The following is a 19,589-nucleotide window of genomic DNA, read 5'->3' as shown; positions in this document are numbered from 1 at the left end:
TGCTGTTGACAGGGGCTTGGACAGGCTGAGAAGCAGAGCAGCTGGCAAGCTTGGACTGTGTCCAGTAAACATGGGGAGCATGGAGTGACAGATGCTGGTGCTTGTGGCTATTGATATGGCAGCAGGAAAATGCTTTAGGAGAGAATGGTGTCATTCACAATTGTACTCTGACCACCATCAAACAGTGAACAGGGAAGTTTATCCATTTGATTCAAAAGTTCTGAAGGAATGAAGTTTTGCTTATGCTCTTCAATAATTATCTAATCAATGTATTTCTCTTTATCGTGCCCAGCGTTCCTCCTCAGTCCAGCTAGACAGGTTGAGTGAGTGGGAAAGTACATGGCAAAAGCAGTATAATGTGGATATATGTGAAACTATCTTCTTCAGATGGAGAAGTAGAGTGGCAGAATATTATTTATGTAGTGATAGATTGGGAAATGTTGGTATACAAAGAGACCTGGATGTTCTTGCACACCAGTCACTATGCACATATGCCTGCTTAGATATGCTACTGGATAGGGTAAGACTACCACTGGACGAAGCCAGACGAAAATGGGAGGACGAATTGGGGACAGAAGTGGGCTGGGGACTCTGGAGCGAAGCACTGAGTAGGGCCAACTCCATCTCTTCTGGTGCCAGGCTAAGCCTCATGCAGTTTAAAGTGGTACACAGTACACACCTAACCAGAACCCGAATGAGCAGGTTCGTCCCGGAGGTAGGACAAATGTGAACGGTGCCGGGGGTGGGGGGGGGGGGGGGGGGGGGGGGGGGGGGGCAACCATGCCCACATGTTCTGGCATGCCCCAGACTTATCGGGCTCGGGACAGCCTTCTTGTGTGATGCTGAAGACATTTTAAAACTGTGTTAGTGATAACATTTGTTTTAATATACCATATCCCTATTTCGTATGAAATCACTCCTGGAGGGCGACATCCTTCCCCCACAGTCTTACAAAATTAAGTGTCTCTTAGCCACTGTTGGGGTCTGGGTCGGGATCATAATGGAAAGGATAGAGTTCCCTTAAAGGGAGCGCAGCACAGGTTTACCAGATTGATTCCTGGGATGTCAGGATTGTCATATGAGGAGAGATTGGGTTGACTGGGGCTGTATTCACTGGAATTTAGAAGAATGGATCTAATTAAAACATACAATTTTGACAGACTGGGTGTAGGGATGTTGCTTCCTCTGGCTGGGGGTCTAGAACAAGAGGGTTACAGTCTCAGGATTACAGGGTAGGTCATTTAGGGCTGAGATGAGGAGAAATGTCTTCACTCCGAGGTGGTGAACCTGTGGAATTCTCTACCACAGAAGGCTGTGGAGGCTGAGTCACTGAATATACTTAAGAAGGAAATAGATAGATTTCTAGACACTAAAGACATCAAGGGGTATGGGGTGATAGCGGGAATATGGCATTGAGATAGAGGATCAGCCATGATCATATTGAATGGCGGGGCAGGCTTGAAGGGCTGAATGGCCTACCCTTACGCCTATTTTCTATGTCTAGACATATTTGCCTTCGCTTCCTTTCTTGAAGATGATGGTGATGACAGCATCCCTGAGGTCGGCTGGAATTTTTTCTCTGTCCCAAATTTTCAAGATCAACTTATGGAGATGACAGGTGACCGCTTTTCCTCCAAGGTTGAAAATCTCCCCTGCAATCCCGTCCATTCCTGCGGCTTTTCCATTCTCCATATGTTTAATGGTGGCTTTGACTTTGTCCGCACTTGGTGTTAACTCCATATATTGTTTGGTGGCAGTGAAGAGGCCCTGCGTGTCATACTTGGCGAGGAGCTGCAACTCCTTAGTTTTCCCAGTCCACCATTGGTTCTTGCATTTCCTAGTCCTTGTTTGTACCTCCACCATTGCTGATTTCATAGAATATTTCATAGAATTTACAGTGCAGAAGTACAGATTGATGAGTTCTCTTCTTTGCCTTGCTATTTACGTCAGTTTGCCATGAGCAGAGAGGTTTCCGCTTCTTGTCAATGAGACTTGGATGGTGTGGCCGTTTTCGTTAAACCAGTCTCGGTGTTTCATGGGCGGCACAGTAGCACAGTGGTTAGCACAGTTGCTTCACAGCTCCAGGGTTTGAGGTTCGATTCCCGGCTTGGGTCAGCGCCAGCCCTAGGGTTGCTGGTGCCCCGGGCAAGCTGAACTTCGCCGCCCTTGGGGGGGGGCGGGGCCGAGGGGGACCCGAGGGGGGCGGGGGGGCGGACCCGAGGGGGGGCGGGGGGGGCGGACCCGAGGGGGGGGGCGGGGGGGCGGACCCGAGGGGGGGGGGGCGGACCCGAGGGGGGGCGGACTGAGGGCGGGGGGGGGCGGACCCGAGGGGGGGGGGCGGGGGGAGCGGACCGAGCGGGGGAGCGGACCGAGCCGGGGGGGCCGCCCTGGGGGAGGGCGGCCACCGCGCATGCGCTGGTTGGCACCGGCCCAATTGCGCATGCGCGGGACCCGAGTCTCTGGCGCCCCCTAGCACATGGCGCCCCGGGCGACTGCCCGAGTTGCCGGCGCCTTGAGCCGGCCCTGGCTTGGGTCACTGTCTGTGTGGAATCTGCACGTTCTCCCCTTGTCTGCGTGGGTTTCCTCCGGGTGCTGTGGTTTCCTCCCACAGACCAAAGATGTGCAGCTTAGGTGGATTGGCCACGTTAAATCAATCTTAAAAAATGTTAGATGGGGTTAATGGGTCATGGGGATAGGGTGGAGGTGTGGGCTTAATTAGGGTGTTCTTTACAAGGGCCAGTGTAGACTTGATAGGCCGAATGGCCTCCTCCTCACTGTAAATTCCATGATTCTATGGTCTTGTAGCCAATAGTTTCTTCACAGTTTGAGATGACGGCTGTCTTCAGCTCTTTCCAGTTTTCCTCCACCCCATCAGAATGAACCTTTTGAGATTTTGCCTGCTGGTTCTTGGCAGGTTGAAAACGGAAAGTCTTGAGGTGCTCGTTGATGCTGACAGGGAGCTCTGAGAGTCGATTGACAAATTTGTTCTTGATGATGAAACCAATTCCATGTGTCCTGGGCTGATGCTCAGGTTTTCCTCTCTGGAAGCTCCCTCAGTTGCCCTTTGCCTGCTCTTTGGGTCTCTTGCAGGGCAGTTCACGGGAAACAAGGGCAGTTCTCCATTTCAGCCAATTGTTGTGCTCATTTTCTAGCGTATCTTTGATTTTCTGACCGCAGGTAGATGAACCTGCTGGATGCGTTTTCCAGCCATTTTAGGGCACCTTTTCTAGCCCGTTCCCCATGTGGAATGAGCAACTTGGATCCTGAAATGGACTGCTCAGTTATGTAGAAAGCTGTCCAAATGCTCTTCTGTTCCTATCCCAAGAGCAAAATGACTGAATCAAACTCCACCACCTACGTGCTAGTCCGAAGCTAGGGTCTTCCAGATCTCACAGTCCTGTCCCTGCCACCTCTCGCCGATCGCTGCAGGGTTTGTCTGTAAGGGGGATATGCTGGTTGCCTCTAGTTGATGCCTGGAGCTGAACATCTTTTAATGTGGATTTGCCGTTACACATCAGCAGGCACATGGGACGGGATTCTCTGTTTGAGAGATGTTCTCAGTCGGAGCTGGATTGCACCTGATTTGTGCTCCTGCAGGGAATCAGGAAGTGATTCCCAATCCTTAGCTATGCAATTCTTTGCATGGCAAGGATTGCGAGAGATTTCCTTGGGAATCCAGCTATTCAGCCACCATTTTGAGCGGGAAGCCCATTAGCGAGGCTGCCTCTCCCTCCTTACAATGTAATTTAGCCCCCCTTGGGATTTTCTAGGTCACACCCCTCTCCCCCAGGGGGTGTGGGGGTCACCCAACCATCTCCCCAGCACCCCCCCCACCAGAGATCTCCTAAAAAAGAGACTACCAAAGAGACCCCCTAAATAAAGAGACCACCGACCCAAACCTCCTAAATAAAGAGATTGCCCCAGAGACCCGCAGAAGAGAGACCCTGTCAGGAAGCCTCCAGAAAATAGACCCCTGTCTAACAGCACTTAACTCTGTTTGCAGTGTCAATCAAAGGTTGACTTTTATAAACATTGAAGTTAGATTACTTTAGAGTTACTCAACCGTGAAGGGAGATTAATGGAACAGTGTAGCCAGCTGTGTGTGTGTGGGATCTGTCAATCACAGCCTAGTAAAATCAATATCAAAGAGAAATGAATGAATGGTTTGCAGATCAAAGATCTGAGGGGATTTATGCACAGCTCACTGGTTTTTTTCTTCCAGGAATTGTCAGGTGCTGCTTTCTCTGCCTGAGCCAGAAGGTGTATGTCCAGGTGAGTGTTAAAGAAGTAATTTCTGACTTCCGGAGGTGTGGGTGTGCTGAGCAGTCGCATGCTGTCCCCTGGAATTTTCAACTTAAGGTATTTTTTTCAAAATATTTTCATTCTCCTCCTTTTTCACATTTTCATCGTATCTACAACAACAAATAAAACTTGGGTTCCTTTAACCCGAAAATTGACCACCAAACCAACAACCTCCGCCCCCGTGTCTTTGGGGGGGGGGGGGGGGGGTCTCTTCATTTAGGGGGTCTCTGGGGGGTCTCTTCATTTAGGAGGTCTGAATGAGGCGCTCTCTATTTTGGGGGTCTGTGTGGGGATCTCTTCATTTAGGTGGTGTGTACCGGATCTCTTTATTTAAGGTGTCCGTGGGGGGTCTCTTTATTTAGGGGTCTCTGTGGGGGAGGTGGTGGGGGAGAGTCTGGCAGTGGGCTGGGCAGGTCTCACCTTGTTGAGGGGGAGGGTGGCCCTCCAATGGACTTTGGGAGCAACTCCCTTAAAGAATTACCCATCGGCCTAGCGCAAGGTCCACCGCATCAAACACAGGCTTGTCTGGACCAACACCAAATCTCATCCCCGTCATTTCTGGCCCAGAGGACAGGAGAAATCGTGGACCCGGAGAATATGGTGTCTGGCCCATAAATAGGATGTAAATCGGTCTCAATGAACCCGCTAATGCAGGGCATGAACCTCGATCCCGACACCAGTGGAGTCCTGTTTTCTTCCGGTGCTGAATTCTCCATCGCATCGGGAACTCAACTACGATTGGTGCGAGGCGGAGAATCAAGCCAGTGGTCCGTGACAGAGGATAGGTCCAGTTCCAGTGGAATGGAAATCTCAACGTCTGGGGATCGCCTGACTTTTGCAGTCTTCATCCGCCATCACAGCTGTTGATGCCATCTGAGTAGCTTCCACCTTATCCACCGTTGAGAACTGGTTTTGGATTGAGTTTGTCTGGTTCCTCCCCTCCAACCTTATCATCATGGTGACCCTGCCAACAGTTTAAGACTCCTGATGGCATTGCTCTCGGAACCAACAGAACGTTCAAACCTCTCGAGCACGGCAAGGTGGAAATCCCAGGAAAGGACGTGGCGATCCAATATCATATCCAATCTGCGGGTGCCTCCTTGGGACACCTAAGGATGAGAGTCTTTGATGACATCGACATCTGTGCTGACACCAAGATCCGCATGTACAAAGCAGTCGTCCTCCCAACTTTTCTATACTGCGCAGAAACTTGGACTACGTACAGAAGCCACTTCAAGGTCCTGGAGGGGTACCATCAACGGTGCCTGAGACAGTTTCTCCACATCAGCTGGGAAGTGTACTAACATCAGCATCCTAGAAAGGGTCAAGGGCAGCAGCATCGAGGCCATGATCATCTGAAACCAACTCTGCTGGGCCGCCATGTGCTTAGGATGTCAGAGTCCTAATTGCCAAAGGAAATCTTCCTTGCCCAGCTCAAGGATGGATCCTGAACAAGAGGAAGACCAAGGAAGCATTTCAAAGACACCTCAAAAGCTTACCTCAAGAAAATGCATCATAGATGATAACGCCTGGGAGACCCTTTCTCAGAAATGACCGACTTGGAGGAACTTAAAGCGACATAATTCTTTGAGGACTCCCGACGTCAAAGGGAGGCCCAGACAAGGAATACCAGTAATCTAGAGTCCAAGGACCGACTGAACTTTCCAGAAACACCTGCCAAGTGTCCGGTCGAGGATCAAGCTCACCAGCTACGCAAGGACCCACAGAACCCATGACCAGCAACACAGAGTTTCTTAGGTGGACAATCATTCTTGTTAGCAAGTGATTGCCGAAGAAGAAGAAGAAGTAGAGGCGGAAAACCTCACAACCTTTAAAAAGTACGTGGATGAGCACTTGAAATGTCGTAACATTCAAGGTTATGGACCAAGTGCTGGAAAATAGGATTAGTGTAGATTTTGTGTAGTTTTGTCAATGCAGACTTGATGGGCTGAAGGGCCTCTTCTGTAATGTATGACTGAATAACTCTATGACTATGACCTGGAACTTTGTTTCTGTTTCCACTGGTGCTGCCTGACCTGCCAAGTGTTTGCAGAATTTTATATTTGTATTTTATATTTCCAGCCTCTGCAGTAGTTTACTTTTGATTGTTATGGACGTCAATGCAGGGCTTCCTCAGGATAAGTCATAGGCCCAACCATCTTCTGCTGCTTTATCAATGACCTTCCTTCCGTCATAAGGTCAGAAGTTTGGATGTTCGATATTGATTATGTATTGATCCTTATCATTTATGACTCGTCAGATACTGAAGCAGTCCGTGTCCACATGCGACAAGATTTCAACAAAATTTAGGCTGGGGTGGATTAGTGACAAGTAATATTCGCGCCACACAAGTACCAGGCAATGACATCTCCAACAAGAGAGAATATAACCATCTCCCTTTGACATTCAATAGCATTACCATCACTGAATCCCCCACGACCGATATCCTGGAGGTTGGCCAGAAACTGAACTGGACTAGCCACATAAATACTGTGGCTACCAGGGCAGGTCAGAGGCTAGGAATGCTGCGGCGAGTAACTCACCTCCTGACTCCCCAAAGCCTATCCATCGTCTGCAAAGCACAAGTCACGAATGTGATGGAACATTCTCCACTTTCCTGGTTGACTACTGCTCCAACAACACACAAGAAGCTCAAAATCATTCTGGGCAAGGTAGTCCAGTTGATTGGCACTCCATATATCGCCTTTAACAATCAATCCATCCACCACCAACACACAATGGCAACAATGAATACAATTAGGGCAGCACGGTGGCCTAGTGGTTAGCACAACCGCCTCACAGCGCTGAGGTCCCAGGTTCGATCCCGGCTCTGGGTCACTGTCCGTGTGGAGTTTGCATATTCTCCCCGTGTCTGCGTGGGTTTCGCCCCCACAACCCAAAAATGTGCAGAGTAGGTGGATTGGCCACGCTAAATTGTCCCTTAATTGGAAAAAATAATTGGGTAATCTAAATTTATAAAAAAAAAACAATGAATACAATGTACAAGGTGCAATGCAGGAACTCACCAAGGCTCTTCAGACAAACCCATGACCACTACCATCGAGAAGAACAAGGGCAGCAGGTACCTGGGAACACCACCTCCGGGATGTTCCCCTCCAAGTCACTCACCACCCTGACTTGGAAATATATCGCCTTTCCTTCACTGTCGCTGGGGGTCAAAATCCCTAACAGTATTGTGGGCGTACTTACACCACATGGACTGCAGCGGTTCAAGAAGGAAGCTCACCACCACCTTCTGAATGCCAACGAGCGATGGGCAATAGTTGTTGACCCACCAGTGACTCTCACATCCGAAAAAATAGTTTAAAAATGTACACTCGGGCCCTGGAATATAAGTTCTCTTTGGGGTTCCTCTGATTCAGAATATACATTATAACGGTGTCCCTCTAAGTTTATATTTTATACTTGTAAATTCTAAGGGCCTGCAATTAGTTGCAGGGTTTGGATCTGTGGTGTGATTGTGTTTTAAGGGCAGAACCTGACACACTTTGAGATTTACAATAAAATGCCCCTGTCTGATTTCCTAAGCACACAACTTTGGAATTAATTGAAGGCTGACATGCTCACCAACAGTGGTGAATTGGTCTTTCAGACTGTGCTATTGTGGCAGCCAGCAATAAATCTGGACTTTACGATAATATAAAACTGTAAGTGTGACATTATTGGTTATAAATTAGAAACTAAATCAGCCAGCCTGCCAAAGACCCATCTGTGGCCTAGTTCTGAGAACTATCTGATGCCATTTTTCACCCATTTTGAGCAGTAAAAAGTTTAATTTGCAGCAGTATTAAATTTTAAAGAATGATTACATACGCTGATCGTTTATTTGATGCATGTAAAATAAATCACAATGATGTTGTATTGGTTCTAACCCGCAGATATTCTCCTGATTCTGCCCCTCACAGCTGGGTGGTCATTAGGTAGATAGATGCTATCGCTGATGGAGAAAAATCTATCTCTATTTACTGGCAAAGAGTTTCTATCTGAAACACTGGGATCCGTTTTCTTCAGATAATCATGGTCCTGCTTTATATTTCAAACCTTTTCTATTTTTCCTTGTAAATCTGTAGATATTTTGATGCCCTTTTCATTCATTCTTTGATAAGGACACAGGGAGTCCACATCCAGTAAAATAAAGAAGTTTAATTTATTTACAAGTAAGGTATGTACACATCCCAGTGGATCCCGAGCGAGTCTCTTGCCAGTCAGTGCCTTATTGGCGACCTTTTATACATTGTTAAATGGAGGTCCCCCACCCTTCAGCAGAGGAGCCATAGGGAAGATAATCATTCCTGCCCCGTAATTCCTGCAGCGATATTTCAGATATCAATATACATGATCACTGTAATGACTGTATGTAAATGTAGTACAGAAATTTCAACACTAGATAGCTCACAGTCAGATACTATAAGAACTGATTTCCTGCCTTTTCTAAGTCAGATGATGATGTGATTCAGAACAGTGAACTTTTTCTTATGTTCTTATATCTATGCAATTCCTTGCCCAGTGAAGCAGTTGAGGCTCCTTCATTAAATGTTTTTAAGATAAAGATAGATAGTTTTTTGAAGAATAAATGGATTAAGGATTATGGTGTTTGGGCCGGAAAGTGGAGCTGAGTCCACAAAAGATCAGCCATGATCTCATTGACTGGCGGAACAGGCTCGAGGGGCCAGATGGCCTACTCCTGCTCTTAGTTCTTATGTTCTTATGTTCTTGAACAAGCAAGACACAGAATAGCTAGAGTGAGAGAAGTTAGAACTAGTTTGTTATAACAGTGTATAGTTACATAGTTATCTGTATTGTACTTTAATTCTTTATTGTTAGTTTAGCATTAAGTAAAAGGACTCACAGTTTATTATTTTATTATTCATTCAATAGTTCATCTTTCAACAAGAAGACTATTGGTCATTTTATCATCCTGGTGGATTCAAGAGTAATATATATATTTTAGATAAATCATTATTGAAAATATAACACGTCCCATGCGTGATAGTACACATTAATTGTCCCTTTTCTGGGCACCTGAACATGGCTCCCTTCGATTCCAGCTCTCATCTGTGCAAATATTTGCAAACTGAGATTAAATCAGAGGGATTGAGAAAGACCTGTGGATTCATCGCTGCACGTCAGACTGGAGAAAATGTGAAGCTATGTAGCAATATTAACCACTTTGACATTTTATTTTCATAGATTCTTTCATTCTTATTGATTCTAAGTTAGAGACTGCTGCATAGACTGCTCCTTGAACTGATATATTAAAGATCAGATTTAATGTTGGCTTTTTCCTGTATTTTAATATGCTTTTAAAAAAATCAATTCTCTCCAATTTTTCCTTCCCATTGACTCTTCACATTATCCATGTGTGAACGTGAATTTCCACAGACCGTTCAATATCATGGGGAGCGGAGGGCGGGCATCACACATAAGTCCTGCCCACATCCAATGTCCACCAGCTAACACTTCCAGCCAAGCTGGCTGGAAGCTGGCCAGGAGCAAGAACTCTGGATAACTTTCTTCTTCCTAATTTAGAACATCACCCAAAATTGTAATCCTGCTGCCATCATCCTGCTGATCATTTCAAAATGTCATCAGGAATTTTGAAATGACAGGAAACCAATTTGCAGGGACAATGATAAACCTGTAAAACTGTCGTAACATTGTCAAATCCCTCTGTGGTTTGGCTTCCATTCTAGTACTTTGTGTCTGTCCTCTCAGGAAAGCACCTTAGGAAATTTTCCGATGCTAAGGCATTAACTGGGACCCCCTTAATAGGGGGACCCCCCCACTGGGACCCCTTTTGATAGGAGATCCCCCACAGGAACCCTAGTAATCAGGAGACCCCCACAGGGACCCCCTAATGAGATAGACCCCACAGGGACACCCTAGCTAAGGATCCCCCATGGAGACCTCCTAACTAGATGGACCCCCCACATGGAATCCCTAACTAAAGGAACCGTTCATAGAAACCCCCTAACTAGAGGGACCCCCGCACAGGGACCCCCTAACTAGAGATCCACCCCATAGACCCCCCCAGAAAAAAACCCTGTCTGGAAGCTGGAGAGCAGTCCAGACGGGGACAGTAACAGAATGTACAGTTGTAACACTTACCTGGAAGCACCAGGTGTCCATTCCTGGAAAGTAAACAGCTGTGACCTATGTTTGAATTCTTCAGATCCATTAGCTGCGCGCTATTCATTAATTTCTAGTAGTGGGCAGTGATTGCCAGCTTCCACAAAACACCTCCAGCTTCAATTCATTATTAAGGGCAGCACCTCAGCATTGTGGATAGCACAATTGCTTCACAGCTCCAGGGTCCCAAGTTCGATTTCGACTTGGGTCACTGTCTGTGTGGAGTCTGCACATCCTCCCCGTGTGTGCGTGGGTTTCCTCCGGGTACTCTGGTTTCCTCCCACAGTCCAAAGATGTGCAGGTTGGGTGGATTGGCCATGCTAAATTGCCCTTAGTGTCCAAAATTCTATGATTAACCTAGGACAAAAGTTTGGCACAACATTGTGGGCCGAAGAGCCTGTTCAGTGCAGTATTTCTCTATAATCTATAATCTCCCCTCATGGGTGAGTGACTCTAAATGCTGAAACCCCAATGTTCACAAACATCAACCACATCGAAGAGAGGTAAGTGCATTCCAATCACTCAAGCGTGTGATTGCAATGCACTTACCGCATAAAAATGCAGTAAATCCCCTTATCAGAATCTGGTCATGTGACCAGAGCATATTTTTTTCATTGTTCTCAAAAATAGTTTCTGGTGGCTAGGCTATTGCCAAAGAATGGTGCCTTAATATCACAAATTCCGCACCCATTTTCTGGATTTCAACTCTGGAGTCAAAATTTCTTCAAAAGTATTGCAAAACTAGTTTAATTAATTATTTTGAGAAGGTCGGCTATTAACCACTGGAAAGGTATTTTGCATTTAATGACTTGTCAAAGAAATGCCCAAAAAGATCATTTACATTTTAATAACTTTTTCAAGACTTATCCAGACATGAAGATTAGCTCAGGAGGTCTTGTAGTTCCATATGCATTGCCAGGAAATAAACAGTCACCTGAACTCTCAACTCCATTTTGTTTTAAAGTGTCAATTTCAGGTTTCTGAGTTTAGTTGGTGTTAGTTTGCTTCTCATTTACAACCCACACCGCTGGCCAGCAGAAATGCAAAAAAGAGTCAAATGTGCTCTTTTGGGGCAGCAGGGTAGCATGGTGGTTAGCATAAATGCTTCACAGCTCCAGGGTCCCAGGTTCGATTCCCGGCTGGGTCACTGTCTGTGTGGAGTCTGCACGTCCTCCCCCTGTGTGCGTGGGTTTCCTCCGGGTGCTCCGGTTTCCTCCCACAGTCCAAAGATGTGCGGGTTAGGTGGATTGGCCATGCTAAATTGCCCGTAGTGTCCTAAAAAAAGTAAGGTTAAGGGGGGGGGGTTGTTGGGTTACGGGTATAGGGTGGATACGTGGGTTTGAGTAGGGTGATCATGACTCGGCACAACATTGAGGGCTGAAGGGCCTGTTCTGTGCTGTACTGTTCTATGTTCTATGTTCTATGTGCAGGGCTGTCCGTCAGTACACAAACTCTCCATTAGCAAGCCCTCAGCTGTGCCTCCACATGTCAGTGGCATGGTGGCACAGTGGTTAGCACTGCTGGTTCACAGAGCCAGGGACCCCGGTTCAATTCTGGCCTTGGGTCACTGTCTGTATGGAGTTTGTACATTCTCCCCGTGTCTGTGTGGGTTTACTCCGGGTGCTACCGTTTCCTCCCTCAGTCCAAAAATGTGCAGGTTAGGTGGATTGGCCATCCTAAATTAACTATTAGTATTCAAAGATGTGCAAGTTAGCTGAGGTTATGGGGATCAGGTAGGGAAACGGGCCAAGGTAGGGGACTCTTTCAGAGGGTCGGTGAAGACTCAATGGGCCAGATGGCCTCCTTCTCCACTGTAGGGATTCAATGGATTCAATGTTGACAAACAGAAACTAAATCCTGTGTGGCGCAAGGCTAAAGCTTTAGTGGAACTGAATTACCTTGTCCCATTCAGAGTTCTGATATGAGGGCCAAGCACACACATTTATTTTTGCACACAGAAGTTCGTTGGCTGTCAAGGGGTTGGGTACTAGTCAGAGTTTATGAACTGAGGTATCAAATTCCCACTTTCAACCTTGAAAACTTATCCCCTCTTAGCTGATTCATTTGCTGGTGAAACTTGGAAGTTAACTATGTCTTACCTTGCAGACAACTTTTCAATTCTAAATGAACTGAACCTCAAATTACAAGGGAAGATTGATGATTGGTTTTGGAACTGTGAAGAAGCCGATTCTTTCCAAAAGTCATTGAAAATTTGGCAAGTGCGAATGCAAAGCCAAAACTACTACATGTTCCCCACACTGCTATGACACATCGAAGAAAACAGTGTTAGTGAAGGAACTGTCAATAGACTGGCAAGCTTTATTCAGTTGCATCTGTCTGTGCTGATCAACTGCTTTTGTCGTTACTTTCCAGAGGAGATGTTCCAATGTTGAAAGGGAAGAGGTGGATGAAAAATCCCTTTGAGTTTGACACTCCAGAATCAATTATTAACTGACAGCTGACTCCAAATGAAGAAACTGAACTTCTGCACCTCACCTGTGACAGCACATTAAAAACATGGCACAAGTCAATGAGGCTGTCAGCATTCTGGGAATCGCATCTCCGAGGAGCATCCAGTGCTGAGTAAACCAAGCATTTTGTTGATGTTGCCTTTCACAACGACCTACATGTGCGAGATTGGATTTTCCATCTTCAGAAAGATGAAGACAGCACAAAGGAATTGGCTGAACCCAGCACCTGATATGCACATAGCCCTCTCCTCCTATGAACCTTATTGGAGTAAAATTGTGAGGACCAAGCAGGCTCACCTGTTGCACTAAAGGAAACAGAAAATGGTGGGTCATGAAGGTCGGTCGGCATAGGTCCTGACGATGGCTGGCTGATAAAAATGGGTCCCAGGCAAAAACGTTTTAAAAACACTGGTTTAATGCAAACTTGTGTGTTAAGGTTAAGAAACTGCATGTAAAGAAAAAGTTTAAATATTGTTTCCTTTTCTTGTCATAAAGATTATTTATAAAATACCGTAAACCCATTTCTTATATTATCACTCCCGGAATGAATCAATCTTTCTTCACAGCCTTAAAACTTTAAAATGTTACGCGTCTGGTTCAGTATCTTAGCCGTTGTTGAGGGCTGGCCAGGCATCCTTAACACTGTCTAAATATGTCATCTTTCCCGAACTTCTGCTACCAGGCTGCTGCTCAGCATATTGCTTTGTACTGCTTTGAACTCAACCATGGATGTAGAGATGGGGATCCTGATGTTTGAATAGCCCAGGATATCTATATATTTTTCCAAGGCTTGCACCCTGAAGAGGACACTCCAATTTCACTGCAGAGTGTTCAGAAACAGCAGTTATGAGTGATAGACCTAACTGGATTAGAATAGAGAATGGGTGCTAGACTGTCTTCCATGGTGGAGGGACTAGCATGTTCCACTAGTTAGCTACTGCCCACCTGAAGTGTGGAAGCCCCAATGACAAAGGTGCTGACCCTCCATGATCCATCTGCTTCATTGGGTGCTTGGAGTATCTACTCAACAAATGGATGGATCCACTGACCCAACAAAATAAACAAAGAAACAAGAAGAAAGAATATACCAACTTTTCAATTGGAAACCTGGAATATCTGGACTATGGGTGCCAGAGTGGCACAGTGGTTTGCACTGCTACCTCACAGTGCAGTGGCTCGCTAGCATGGGGGTTAGCACTATTGTATCACAGTGCCAGGGACCCAGGTTCTGTCCTTGGGTGACTGTCTGTCTGGAATTTGCATTTTTCCCCATCTCTGCGTGGGTTTCCTCCAGATGCTCCGGTTTCCTCCCAAGTCCAAAGATGTGCAGGTTAGGTAGATTGGCCATGCCAAATTGCCCCTTAGTCCAAAGATATATAGGTTAGGTGGGGTTATGGGGATATGGGGATAGGGTGGGTAGTAGGCCTAGGTAGGCAGCTCTTTCAGAGGAATGGTGAAGACTTAATGGGCCGAATGACCTCCTTCTGCACTATAGGATTTCTATTTGATGTGCACAGAACTAACAGTTGAATTGCAGCTGGTCACCCATTATCCACTTTATAAATAGAACTCACAAGCCCACTAATAACATTTGGAAGTCACTGAAAAGTAAAAAACCTGTCAAAATAAGTAAATATACTTGAAAGGCGTTTGAAAAACTATTATTCTCTTCATAAACTGATAAATCCATCAAAAGAAACAAACTTACAAATCCCTATGAGAGTGGTATAAACAAACTCTGCAGTACAGAATCAATTAGCGCCTTTGAAGGCAAGCAAAATCTCATGTATCTATCAAAATTTTCAAACAGCCAAACAGATAGCTAAGCTGTTCAATGAAGAATGAATGAGAGCAATGGGGATAACTTATACAATACTTTCTGGATCTCACACTGGATCAGTATTTCAATATTGTACAATGCAGCATAACATTTTATCCAGTGGACAGTGTTTTCTAATGCATCTGAAAACTTTTCCACTTTTGAAGTGTTGTTCTTTCACTTGACATCATGCTAATCATGAAAAGTAACAATGTTACCGGATTCCAATCACAGTACTATAATAATGTATTAGAAAACATAGATATAACGCAACTAACAGCATTTTATGATGAACTGTAAAGGAGACAACACCAGTTTTACTCATCTAACCAATCCTTGGTTCCTGCCTCCTTTCTACAGGTCAGATTCAGGAAAACAACCACCCGCTTTGCTCCAAATTACAGAAGTTCTGAAATAGCCCCTCCAGAATGGTGTGAGCAACGTCAAACCAGCTGTAAGTCAGCTTCCTGATCCACCATCTTTCCTGCTCTGCTGAAAATAGTAAGAAGTCTTACAACACCAGGTTAAAGTCCAACAGTTTTGTTTCAAACACTAGCTTTCGGAGCACCTGAGGAAGGAGCAGTGCTCCGAAAGCTAGTGTTTGAAACAAACCTGTTGGACTTTAACCTGGTGTTGTAAGACTTCTTACTGTGCTCACCCCAGTCCAAAGCCGGCATCGCCACATCATGGCTGCTGAAAATAGCCAGAGACAGAAATGAAAGGGGTGCTTCCACCTTCACCTCTCAGTGGCTGAATCTGTGATCCCAAAATGGGGCCACAAAATCTGCATTGGGTGTCCCTGGGAGGTGAATGGTCAGCCTGCCCCTGATCACAGCCAATAGACCTTTGCTATGTGTACATGTGTACCTCCTATTAGATAAGTATTGGATTGGAATACTGTGGTCTGCCTTGTCAAATGCCCTACCTGTCACCGCTCGCATCAGAATCTCATCAGAATTAGTCTTACTGAAAGCAATGTAGCAGACTGGTTTACTGTCATTAGCAGTGGACATATACATTTCTCGCCAAATTCCTATTTTTTTTTGCAGAGAGAAATTGCTTGAAACAATGCGCCTTTAAGAATTAATTACCCACAATTATATTCAATGAAAATGTAATCAGTTTCTTTGAGCCCACTACTGGTAATTTGTTCAGCTGCTTGTAGCTCACCATCTAATACCCAGAAAATCAATGCTCTGTATAATTATCTTGTTGAATACTACAAAGAATAAAAAGTAAATAATGTTTTCCTTACTTTCTGCAATTTCTCCATTTGTTTTCTCAGGAGAGATAGGTGCATTAAACACGAAGGACTTTCTTCAGCAAGTAATCTTCTTTCAACTTCTGCCATCTGTACTTCCACCTGTAGGATGGATCGTATGGAGGGAGGTTAAGACAGCTATTCTAGGAAATAACTCTCTGCAAAGCTCAGTCCTGGAACTTTGATCTTACACAAACAAGTATTTATTTATTTTTTTGAAAATATTTTATTTATGCATATATAAAATTTGAACCATTTTCAAGAGGAAAAATCAACAAAACAAATAACACCCAATCAATCAACAACCAAATTCAGCCAACGTGGCTTGCATACACAGTTCCCCAGTTCCCCTTTCCCACTAACTATTTTCCACCTCAAACAGCAACCCCCCCACACGCCTCCCTCTATCTCTTTACCCCTCCCCCCTTTCTGCTGACAGCTTAATTTTTCCCAAAGAAGTCAATAAACGGCTGCCACCTCCGGGCGAACCCTAACATCGATCCTCTCAGGGCGAACTTGATCTTTTCGAGCTTGAGAAACCCGGCCATGCCACCAACCCATACCCCCGTTTTTGGGGGCTCAGCGTCTCTCCACGCCAACAAGATCTGTCCCTGGGCTACCTTGGAGGCAAAGACTAAGACATCAGCCTCTCCCGCCCCCCCCCCCCCCCCCCGGACTCCCGGGTCTTCTGACAAAAATCCTCATCTCTTGACTCGGAACCACCCGTTCCTTTAATACCTTGGACTTGACATCAGCAAATCCCAACCAAAATCACTTGTGCCTCCGACATATCCAAAACATGTGGACATGATTTTCAGGCCCTCCTGCACACCGCCCACACCTATTCTTCACCCCTTCAAAGAACCTGCTCATAGGCACCCTGTGGACCACCTTAAACTGTATCAGGCCAAGCCTGGCAAACGACGAGGACCCGTTGACTTTACTCAGGGCATCTTCCCACAATCCTGCCTCTAATTCCCTGACCAATTCTCCTTCCCACTTTCACTTCCCCTCCCCTATCCGAGCCCCCTCCCATTCCATGAGCTCTATAAATTTCCGAGACCTTCCCCTCCCCCACTCCCATTTTCGACACGACCTTGTCCTGTATCCCCTGGGGTGGCAGGCACGGAAAGGTCGAAACCTGCCTCCGCACAAAGTCCCTCGCCTGCAGGTCGCAGAACACATTCCCACTGGGTAACTCAAACTCTTCCTCCAAATCCTCCAAGCACGGAAAGCTGCCATCGATAAACAGGTCCCCAAACCGCTCGATCCCAGCTCGCTGCCACCTCCAAAACCCCCCATCAAGCCCCCCACCGGGCAAATCGGTGGTTTCCACAGATAGGTGACCATACCGATGCCCCCTCCACTCCCGTATGCTTCCACCACTATCTCCATACCTTTAAGGCCGCCACTACCACCAGGCTTGAGGAGTACTGTGCCAGCGAGAATGGCAGAGGTGCCGTTACCAGTGCCCCTAAACTTGTGAACCTACATGAGGCCGCCTCCACCCCATCCCATCGACCCTACTCCAACAGCACCTTCTTCACTCACAGGGATTTACTTGCCCACATAAACCCAGAGATCACCGGATTCACTCTCTTAAAGAAAGCCTTAGGGATAAAAATGAAATGGAAATTAAATGAAAATCGCTTATTGTCACAAGTAGGCTTCAAGTGAAGTTACTGTGAAAAGCCCCTAGTTGCCATATTCTGGCGCCTGTTCGGGGAGGCTGGTACAGGAATTGAACCATGCTGCTGGCCTGCCTTGGTCTGCTTTAAAAGCCAGTTCTTTAGCCCTGTGCTAAACCAGCCCCTGTAAAATAGGCAGGCAGTGAAATACAAACAAAAACCTCGGGAGAATCGTCATCTTTACCGTCTGCACCCTCTCTGCCAGTGACAGCGGGAGCGTATCCCAACTTCTGATGTCCCCTTTCATCTGTTCCACCAACCGAGCCAAATTCAGCTTTTATAGTTGCTCCCACTCCCGAGCACCTGGATACCCAAATACCGAAAACTCCCACCCACCACCTTGAATGGCATCTCCCCCAAACTCATCTCTTGTCCCCTTGCTTGAATCACAAATGCCTCGCTTTTGCCCATATTCAATTGGTAGCCCTGGCCGAATTCCCCTTGGATCTCCATAATCTCTCCAATCCCCCCCCCCCAACAGGTGAGAAATATACAAAAGCAGGGCAGCATGGTGGCGCACTGGTAGCACTGCTGCATCACGGCGCCGAGGTCCTAGGTTCGATCCCGACCCAGGGTCACTGGCCGTGTGGAGTTTGCACATTCTCCCATGCTTGCGTGGGTTTCACCCCACAGCCCAAAAATGTGCTGGGTAGGTGGATTGGCCACACTAAATTGCCCCTTAATTGCAAAAAATGAATTGGGTACTCTAAATTTATTTTAAAAAACAGGCCGTCCGCATATAGCTCCACCAGCCCCGTACTATCCCCTGCCAGTTCTTCGATGCTCTCAATGACATCGCCAATGGCTCTACGGCCAAGGTAAACAACAGTGGGAAGAGTGCACACCCCTGCCTCGGCCCTGGTGCAGCCTAAAATAATCTGAGCTCACCCGTGCCTGGTACAGCAACCGACCCATACCACAAACCCTGCCCAAGCCCAAACCGCCCCTGGGCATCCCACAAATACTCCCACTCCACCCAATCAAAGGCCTTTACTGCATCCATGGCGACCACCATCTCCACCTCTCTTCCGTCGGAGGGCATCATAATCATATTTAACAGCCTTCTACCATTCGTCGCTAAATGCCTCCCCTTCACAAACCCTGTCTGGCCCTCCCCTATCACCAATCCTCTATTTCTGAGGTCAAGATCTTGGCTAGCATCTACATTTAGAAGGGCCATTGGTCTGTACGACCCACATTGTTCTGGGTACTTTTCCCACTTCAGCATGAGAAAAATCGAGGCCTGTGACATCGTTGCGGGGAGTACCCCTCACTCCCTCGCCTCATTAAACGCCCTTACTAGCAGGTGCCCCAGCACTCCTGAAAACCTTTTATAAAACTCCACTGGGTACCCGTCTGTCCCCGGGGCCTTGCCCTACTGCATCGCCTCCAGCCCCTCCACCACTTGCACCAGCCCAATTAGGGCCCCTAGCTCCTCCAGCAGCTCTTCTTCCACCCTTGGAAACTCCAGTCCCTCCAAAAAACACCTCATCCCCTCCACCCTGGCTGGGGCTTCCGACTCATATAGAAGTCCCTAAACCCACCGTTCACCCCCACTGGGTCCGAGATCATATTCCCAATCTCCCTCGCCGCCTCCGGTTTCCTCAGCTAGTGTGCTAGCATCCTACTAGCCTTCTCCCCATATTTGTACAGTGCCCCTCCTCGCCTTTCTCAACTGCCCCACCACCTTCCCTGTAGATAGCAACCCAAATTCGACCTACAGCTTCTGCTGCTCCTTCGACAAACCCACCTCTGGTGCCGCAAGTACCTCCTGTCCACCTGGAGAACTTCCCTCACTAACCTATCCATCTCCGCCCACTGCGTTTTCTCCCTGTGTGCCCGTATCACTATAAACTCCCCTCTCACCACTGCCTTCAATGCCTCCCATACCGTAGCCG

Source organism: Scyliorhinus canicula, chromosome 1, assembly GCF_902713615.1.
Source record: "Scyliorhinus canicula chromosome 1, sScyCan1.1, whole genome shotgun sequence".
In the NCBI taxonomy this organism is placed as follows: domain Eukaryota; kingdom Metazoa; phylum Chordata; class Chondrichthyes; order Carcharhiniformes; family Scyliorhinidae; genus Scyliorhinus; species Scyliorhinus canicula.
The sequence above is the reverse complement of the archived record's forward strand: the minus strand, read 5'-3'. Positions refer to the sequence as shown.